We start from the raw sequence: 10281 nt of genomic DNA, 5'->3' as shown, positions 1-10281 counted from the left end.
GTGTATATGTCAGTCCCAATCTCTCAATTTATCCCTCTCCCCCTTATCCCCGGTAACCGTAAATTTGTTTTCTACATCCGTGACTCTACTTCTGTTTTGCAAATAAGTTCATTTTTACTCCTTTTTTTAAGATTCCACATATAAGCGATATCACATGATATTTGTCTTTCTGTGTCTGACTTACTTCACTCAGTATGACAATCCCTAGGTCTATCCATGTTGCTGCAAATGGCTTTATTTTGTTCTTTTTGTGGCTGAGTAATATTCCATTGTATTTATATACCACATCTTCTTTATCCATTCCTCTGCTGATGGACTTTTAGGTTGCTTCCATGTCCTTGCTATTGTTAATAGTGCTGCAATGAACATTGGGTGCATGCATCTTTTTTTTTTTTAATTTTTTTGGAGTACAGTTGCTTTACAATGTTGTGTTAGTTTCTACTGTACAGCAAAGTGAATCAGCTATACATGTATATATATATCCCCTCTTTTTTGGATTTCCTTCCCATTTAGGTCACCACAGAGCACTGAGTAGAGCTCCCTGTGCTATATGGTAGGTCCTCATTAGTTATCTATTTTATACTTACTATCAATAGTGTATATATCTCAATCCCAAGCTCCCAATTCATCCCACCCCCACTTTTCCCCTTGGTATCCATACGTTTGTTCTCTATGTCTGTGTCTCTATTTCTCCTTTGTAAATAAGATTGTCTATACCAATTTTTTCAGATTCCACATATATGCATTAATATACGATATTTGTTTTTCTCTTTCTGACTTACTTCACTCTGTATGACAGTCTCTAGGTCCATCTGCATCTCTACAAATGACCCAATTTTGTTTCTTTTTATGGCTGAGTAATATTCCATTGTATATATGTACCACATCTTCTTTATCTATTCCTCTGCTGATGGATATTTAGGTGGCTTCCATATACTGGCTATTGTGAATAGTGCTGCAATGAACATTGGGGTACATGTACCTTTTTGAATTCTGGTTTTCTCTGGATATGTGCCCAGTAATGGGATTGCTGAGTCACATGGTAGATCTATTTTTAGTTTTTTATCCTTTTGTCATAGATTAGGTGACCATATGTGTGTGGGTTTATCTCTAGGCTTCCTATCCTATTCTATTGATCTATATTTCAGTTTTTGTGCCAGTACCATACTGTTTTGATTACTGTAGCTCTGTAGTATAGTCTGAAGTCAGGGAGTCTGATTCCTCCAGCTCCGTTTTTCTTTCTCAATATTGCTTTGGCTATTCTGGGGTCTTTTGTGTTTCACACCATTCATTCTTGATGTCTTCCATCTTATTCTTTCATAGGTGCATTGAAATCATCCAAAGCCCTGTCCTCAACAGGCAAGAAATAACTTGAATAGCTATTTAACTTTCCTGAGCTGTTTGATTTCAGATCCCCATTTATGAATATTGTGGAATTGCCACCACTTTGGGCCCTACCTGGGCAAAGCAATCACAGTTAGATTCCTCCATTTTCTGGAGGGTTTGCTGCCTGCAACCTACCCTTAATATCAATTTCTGTAGGAGTTATAATTCTCAACAGAAAGCCTAGGTAGAAAAGAGAAGGCAATTATTGGAAGGATGTGGAGGGTTCCTTGGTCATGTTCCTGTGCCCTGGCAGTCAGGAGGCAGGGAAGAAGTCTCTGTCTTTTTTTAAAATTTATTATTTATTTGGTTGTGCTGGGTCTTAGTTGCGACAGGTGGGCTTCTTAGTTGTGGCACATGGGCTCCTTAGTTGTGGCATGCAAACTCTTAGTTGTGGCATGCATGTGGTATCTAGTTCCCTGACCAGGGATCGAACCTGGGCTCCCTGCATTGCGAGCACAGAGTCTTAGCCACTGCGCCTCCAGGGAAGTCCCCAAGAAGTCTCTTGATTTCTGTAGCAGGGTGTGGGGATGCCCCCTTCACCTGAATTTAGATAATGGTATTTCCCAAACCCAGGATGGGGATTTCTATGCTGTGCAGCCAAAAGAAAAGAAAAGAAAAGATTCTACAAATGTCCACTACATTTTCTACTTCTCTCTTTTAGATTTAAGAATCTTTCAGTTGAGACTTTGGGGATTTTCCTGTGAGATTCTATATTGCCTGCAGATATTTTTGTCTCCTCTTTTCCAGTATTTATACCTACATAAAAAAAATTTACAGCAATGTCTGGATATTTCCAAGAAATGCTAAATAGTGTATTGATAGAAAGTATTCTCATGTTTTTTTTTTTTATTTTGAGGTATAGTTGACATGTAACATTATATTATTTTCAGGTGTAAAACAGAATGATTTGATATTTGTGTATATTGCAATATGATCACCACAATAAGTCTAGTTAACATCTGTCACTATACACAGAAAAATCTTTTTTCTTCCGATGAGACGTTTTAAGATTAACTCTCTTAGCAACTTTCAAATGTGTAATATAATATTACTAACTACAGTCACCATGCTGTACATACATCCCCATGACTTATTTTATAATTGGAAGTTTGTATCTTTGTCTATTCTTTTGAGGTACACAGGCCTCTCACTGTTGTGGCCTCTCCCGTTGCGCAGGCTCAGCGGCCATGGCTCATAGGCCCAGCCGCTCTGCGGCTTGTGGGATCTTCCCGTACCGGGGCACGAACCCGTGTCCCCTGCATTGGCAGGCGGACTCCCAACCACTGCGCCACCAGGGAAACCCCGTAAGTTTGTATCTTTTGACCTTCTTCACCCATTTTGCTCACCCATCACCCCCCACCTCTAGCAACCACCAATCTGCTTTCTGTATCTGTGAGCTTGGGTTTTTGTTTTCACATACAAGTGAGATTGTATGGTATTTGTCTTTCTCTGACTTATGTAAGTTAGCGTAATGCTCTCAAGGTCAATCCATATTGTTGCAAATGGCAAGATTTTCTTCTTTTTAAAGGCTGAATAATATTCCATTGTATTTATATACCACAATTTCTTTATCCATTCATTCTTTGGTGGACATAGGTTGTTTTCATATCTTGGCTATTGTAAATAATGCTGCAATGAACAGGGGGGTGGTGCATATATCTTTTTGAGTTAGTGTTTTTGGTTTTGTTTTTGGATAAATACCCAGAAGTGGAATTGCTGGATCATACAGTAGTGGTATTTTTAATTTTTGAAGAACCTCCATACTGTTTTCCATAGTGGCTGCATCATTTTACATTCCCAACAGTGCATGAGGGTTCTCTTTTCTCCACATCCTCACCCACACTTGTTAAGTGGTCCTCATTTTCAATGAGAGCCCCTTTGATAAATGTTTTTTGTTAAGTATGATAACTTTAGCTTAATGTTGCTTTAAAATAATAAATGAAACATTCTACTCGTAGTGTATTAGTTTAAAATTAGGAGTGGAAATGATATTTTGCCAAATTATTTTTAAACCTCTATTGAAACGATCCTACATTTTTTTCAGTAAATTTATATCAATAAAATTTCTTACCTTAAACAATCCTTGTTTACTTAGAATAAACCTCATTTAGTTATGGTGTAGTATACATTGACTACAGTCTGGATTTGATTTGCTAGTATTTTATTTAGGATTGTTGTCTCTATATACCTGTGGTATAGGCCTATAGGATTTTCTTTTTTTAAGTCTGTTATCTCAGAATTTGATATCAGTATTATACTAACTTTGTAACAGGAATTTAGAAATTTGCTATCTTTGTGAATCATGCTCCGTGAAGATTAAAAAAAATAGTCTTACGTTTCTTTGGGAGAAATATCTTGACAACTACTTCACTTTCCTTTCATGGTTATTGATGTATTCAGATTTTGTCTTGGTTTAATTTTCATAATTTCTATTTTCCTAGAAAATCACTCAATCACAATTTAAAAATTTGGTATAAATAATAATCTCTTATAATTTAAGAGCTTTTCTCTGTTTTGGGGTATTAACTTTCTCATAACAAATGTTGAGTATTATTTTCTATCTCATCCATATATTTTTGCTTCCTCATTTTTCTCTTGATATGTCCCATGTTTTTCTACTGCTCTGAACCAGCTCTTCTATTTATAAATGTCCTAATTTACTAATTCCTATTTTCTAATTGTTTTTGCTATTTTTGTTAATTCTTTCATCCTGATTTTGTTGGCATTAGTTTCAAACATTTTGAATTTAATGCTTAGTTTGTTTTCTCATTCTCTCATATATAATAAAGGCTATGAATCTGCTTAGGATGGATAGCTGCACCTCATAAAATGTTACTCTATCCTTTCTTTAAAGAGTAGTCTTCAATCATAACTTTCTTCTCTGTGGCTGTTTATTTTTTTATTTTTTTGCAGTACGTGGGCCGCTCACTGTTGTGGCCTCTCCCGTTGCGGAGCACAGGCTCTGGACACGCAGGCTCAGCGGCCATGGCTCATGGGCCCAGCCGCTCCGCGGCATGTGGGATCTTCCCGGACCGGGACACGAACCTGTGTCCCCTGCATCGGCAGGCGGACTCTCAACCACTGTGCCACCAGGGAAGCCCTGTGGCTATTTATTTTGATGTTTAAAAACTTCCAACGGGTACTTTTGAGTATATACCTAGGCCTATACCATGATGGGTCACATGGTTTGACATTTTGAAGAGCCACCAAACTATTTTCTACAGTAGCTGCACCACCTGCAAGGTTGAGTTGTAATTTTTACACATCCTGGCCAATATGTTAATGTCCATCTTTTTTATTATAGCTATCTACGGGGTGTGAAATATCATATTGTGGTTTTGATTATCATTTCCCTAATGCCTCATGACTTGGGCAAATTTTCAGGTATTGTTCGTCATTTGTACATCTTCTTTGGAGAAATGTTTGTTCAGAGACTGCTATTATTTTTCCTGGGAGAACACCAAGAATCTAGTGCAGCAACAACAATCTTGAACCCAGCTTTCCTGCCTTCGCATTCAGTATTCTCCCCTGCAAATGGCAGACTAGATGATGTGCAGACATCTGCAGTTAGGCTCAGAAAAAGATTTTATTTCAACGTTAGTTAAGACATAAAACTTAAGGATCCAGTGGAATATGATTGAGGTACTGCCTTTCCACACCAATGAGCTTGTTTCAAGTCAACATTTACTGAACACCTACCATGTTTAAAGCACCCTGCTAGGGACTGGGAGAGACAATGAGATCAACACCCCCTCACAATATGAAATAATTCCGTTCTTTATTCCTGTTTTCTTACAATCTAACTTTTAGAAGATAAGGCAAAAATTGCCATTAGGAAAAGAAGAAAAACAGTTCCATTTAAGAACAATCACATAACTTAAATTGTGGTTTCATTAGCTCTTGGCTTTTTATGACTTTACTATTGCCATTCCACCAGTCAAAGTAACTTCATAGACTCAGCTCTTTAGGAATGTAAGTTTTCATTGGAGAGTTCCTTCAGTATTTAAGGGCGGAATGGTACTTTATCAGGTAGATCATACTCTTCCCGGTAACAGAAAAACTGTCTTTTTTTGGCGGGGGGGGCGGGGGCGGGGAACATGCAGCCCGGCTTGCGAGATCCCAGTTCCACGTCCACGGATTGAACTTGGGCCCCGCAGTGAAAGTGCAGAGCCCTAACCATTGAACTGCCAGGGAATTCCCCAAACTGTCTGTTAATATGATGTTGCAGAGAAACCAAACTGCTGGAGGCACAAGGTTTAAACCTTGTCTACTCTGAACAAAGTAACACAGATGATGTTTTACACCGTAAGGTAGCAATTTTATAAAAGCCATTTGAATCACAACTCTGATGCAACTTTCTTAAATTTGGTTTTGTGACATGTCATGCTCCTGGCATGACTACTGGCTACATGAGAAAGCTACTCTAATTCCTTTAATTATATATCTTCTTCCTGACCTGGCCTGGCCACTCATCTTTATTCAGTAGGTTTGGATCAAAAACATTCATTGACTGTTGCAAAACATTCAAAGAAAAGCATCTCCCACCACTGAGGCTATTCAAAAGAACATTTATTATAAGCTCTGAAGTCAGTTCCAGAAACATTTTTGAGCAACAATCGCCCTACTAAGGATGATGTTCATTTGGATAGAACTGTTATGTACTTTAAAAGGCATTTATTACTTTATAAGCCCATCTCATGCATTAACTCCCTATCCCAATTCCACCATTTCAATATTCTGTATATTATTTATTTCAGTACTCTTAACAAACATCTTTTCTAGATGTACCATTCATAGGGTGTTTCTAGAATCTAAGCACCATGTTTGTTCAATTTCGAACTATGATCTGGATCTAGAATCTCACCATAAATTAGCTTGTGGCCTTGGATTACCGTAACTTTTTGTCTTGGAGCCTCATTAAAACAAAAAACAAATATCAAAAAGGAACATATTGGCTGATTCAAATGGTGGCTGTAAGAAACTAAGGAAACATGCATTTTCAAAAACAGCTGAGTGAAATTATGGAAAAACAAAAATTTTCTTTCATGGTCTGAAGAAAATGTACTTTACAATTCAAAATTATACTTGAGATGGATGCAGATCCTTGAAGTTTTCTAGAGCAGAAATGACACTATACTGATTCAAAAGGAAAATATATTTGATAAGTTTGCATCAACATTTAATACGCCTATAGTTAAAATTCTACTGATGTATTTAAAAAATCCTAACAGTTGATCTGGGCCAGTTGGTATGCACAGGCAGAATTAATCACAAGCTTTACTTTATGATGTAAAAGGCGGCTCAAATTAAAATATTTTAGACAATTCTGGTTGAATAAAAAAACATGAAATTTGAATTTTTCTTATAAGCTGTCATCTTATACATGCTTCTCTAAATAATGAAGCAATAGATGCTATCACAAATAAGGGTGTTAGCATATAAATATATACCTAAATAAATATAACATTTTTGTATTAAAAATGATGCTAAGCATCTAGTACTATAAAGAGGGGGAAACAAGCCTAATACTGATGCAACTGTGTCCTATATTAGAATAATAACATAAACACAAAACTTATAGAACAATATGGTGATTAAGACCATGAGTTCTATCTCAAAGCAACATTAAAATTTTCCCAGTTTCAAAGCTTTTGCACAGCAAAGGAAACCATAAACAAAACCAAAAGACAACCCTCAGAATGGGAGAAAATATTTGCAAATGAAGCAACTGACAAAGGATTAATCTCCAAAATTTATAAGCAGCTCATGCAGCTCAATAACAAAAAAACAACCCAATCCAAAAATGGGCAGAAGACCTTAGACATTTCTCCAAAGAAGATATACAGACTGCCAACAAACACATGAAAGAATGCTCAACTTCATTAATCATTAGAGAAATGCAAATCAAAACTACAATGAGATATCATCTCACACTGGTCAGAATGGCCATCATCAAAAAATCTAGAAACAATAAATGCTGGAGAGGGTGTGGAGAAAAGGGAACACTCTTGCACTGCTGGTGGGAATGTGAACTGATACAGCCACTATGGAGAACAGTATGGAGGTTCCTTAAAAAACTACAAATAGAACTACCATATGACCCAGCAATCCCACTACTGGGCATATAACCTGAGAAACCCATAATTCAAAGAGTCATGTACCAAAATGTTCATTGCAGCTCTATGTACAATAGCCTGGAGATGGAAACAACCTAAGTGTCCATCATCGGATGAATGGATAAAGAAGATGTGGCACATATATACAATGGAATATTACTCAGCCATAAAAAGAAACGAAATTGAGCTATTTGTAATGAGGTGGATGGACCTAGAGTCTGTCATACAGTGTGAAGTAAGTCAGAAAGAGAAAGACAAATACCGTATGCTAACACATATATATGGAATTTAAGAAAAAAAAATGTCACGAAGAACCTAGGGGTAAGACAGGAATAAAGACACAGACCTACTAGAGAATGGACTTGAGGATATGGGGAGGGGGAAGGGTGAGCTGTGACAAAGCGCGAGAGAGGCATGGACATATATACGCTACCAAACGTAAAATAGATAGCTAGTGGGAAGCAGCCGCATAGCACAGGGAGATCAGCTTGGTGCTTTGTGACCACCTAGAGGGGTGGGATAGGGAGGGTGGGAGGGAGGGAGATGCAAGAGGGAAGAGATATGGGAACATACGTATAACTGATTCACTTTGTTATAAAGCAGAAACTAACACACCATTGTAAAGCAATTATACTCCAATAAAGATGTAAAAAAAAATAATAATTTTCCCAGTTTAAGAAACATACAGTGTGTGTGTATAGGGAGGGGGGCCGGTGGGCAACTAAGGGAATGTGGAGAAAGGAAACTGAATATTCTATAGGGCATTAAAACAAAAGTCTTCTGTTTTCAGATAAAGAAATATGGAGTAAATAAAGAAAATACATATGTACCTAATTCAGGATAAATACTATATTAGAGCATAAATGAAAACTGAGTTTGGGGTTGACCTGGCATTGCATATACTGGTATGAAAACTGCACATAACTTTCCCTTTGTATCATAAAGTTAATGATGACCATCACTAAAATTGAATTTTCTTTATATAGCAGGCAATAGAAAACAAGTATCTAAATTAATCTAGTTAATGTATTTAGTACTGCTGTGTAATATTTAATGCTTAATCAAAAGTAGCAAAAGCTGAAATTTATAGACTGTTACTTAAAAGATGCAGCAAGAAAGGCATTTTTTCTCGTTTATAATTCTTCTAATCTGATCATCTGTAATGTTACAATCTTAGATTTAAGCAATATCCACAATCTTGTTCGTTCATTAAAAAATGTGGTAAACACCACCCTACTGATGTGTAGTCTCCTTAATTTCCTAGAAGTGAAATGAAGAACCAGTCACCTGTTCAAGATAACTTGGCTTATTAGCACAAGATTTTATACTTTTTAACTCTTAGTTTGGTGCTGTGATATACCAAAATACTTCTAGACTAATAAATATTTGTTTAAACCAACAAACCATTAGGTGTGATATATAATATTTAAGAGTTTCTTATTATAGCCTAACAGGAATATAAAGACTTAGCACAAATATGACTAGCCTGGAATTAAATGAGATTTATATATTGCAAATAAAACACTATATATAAAATCAACTGCATCTATTGATTTCCAGATCTTATGTGTTTTACCAAACTTAGATATAACTAAGCAGAAGCTCAACTTAGCACTGCTAAGTCTAAATACAACCAAGCTTTGTTAATTTGTATGAATTTTCCTCTACACAGATAGGAATTACTAGCTTTAAACACTCTTCAATCTTTAACAGCAACTTTATATAATTTCTCAGAATACCTGTACCATTTTGAAAGAATAATTGATAAGTTTAGCAAAACGACCCACAGCTAAGATGACAGCTCCATATATAGCAAGATGTCTCTAAATGTATTTCTCTTTTAACATGAGCTGAATTTACTTATAGTAGATTGTATTCCTCAATATTAACAGCTCTTCAAAAGGAGACTTATCTGCCAATAATAATTGCATGAAAGATAAGCAGTCTAAAAAGCATAAAATAATCTAGACAATACAAAAATGAAATAGTAACTGAATAAAACAAAGGATTTTGTGGTACTATTTTCTGTGCAGAAAAAGTATTGGGTAGATTTGCACATAATTCAAAAAGTAAACTAATCACCAAGTGTCAGAAAACTATTTAAGGTCTCAATACTATATAAAATCATCTCTTAAACTGAACCAAATAAAAATTCCTGCTATTCAATCATATGGCAAGATGTCCTGAAGCCAATAGTTTCATACATCCTCAGAAAAAGAGAAAATTAAGGCTAAAAAGATCAAACACCAAGTGTTCATCAAACCTTTCAGTCAATAGTCTTTATTAACATGCAAGTATCATTTGCCGCAAGCTATACAGTTTTTCCTAATCTTTCAGTTCTATTTCAATATTTTGAACTTAAGGTAACTTCTGGACCTAACATATAAAGTAACCTACTAAAATGGGTCAAAGTTAAACTGTATTCTAGCTATCACCTTGACCTTTAAGATCACAACTTAGGTTTATAATTGGCATTATTTGTCACCAAGTAGCAGAATATAATTCTAGTACTTGGTAATTCTATACTAAAATATGTAACAGTATGTCTTAAGATGTTACTGAAATATATGCAACTAACATTTATATTTAATTGCTTTCAATAACAATGTTAGGTCTTCTAAGAGGAAAAATTACTTTTATTGATCTTGTTTATGGTCTTTGCAGGTTCCAGAAAAACTGGTCCATATTGAACCAGTCTTAAAGAAGTAAGCTGAAGACTTAAATTTATAGACCCTATAATAACAGCTTTGTTTTACTACTAAGATAGAGACAATAATAA

This window comes from Pseudorca crassidens, chromosome 17, assembly GCF_039906515.1.
Source record: "Pseudorca crassidens isolate mPseCra1 chromosome 17, mPseCra1.hap1, whole genome shotgun sequence".
Taxonomy (NCBI): Eukaryota; Metazoa; Chordata; class Mammalia; order Artiodactyla; family Delphinidae; genus Pseudorca; species Pseudorca crassidens.
The sequence above is the reverse complement of the archived record's forward strand: the minus strand, read 5'-3'. Positions refer to the sequence as shown.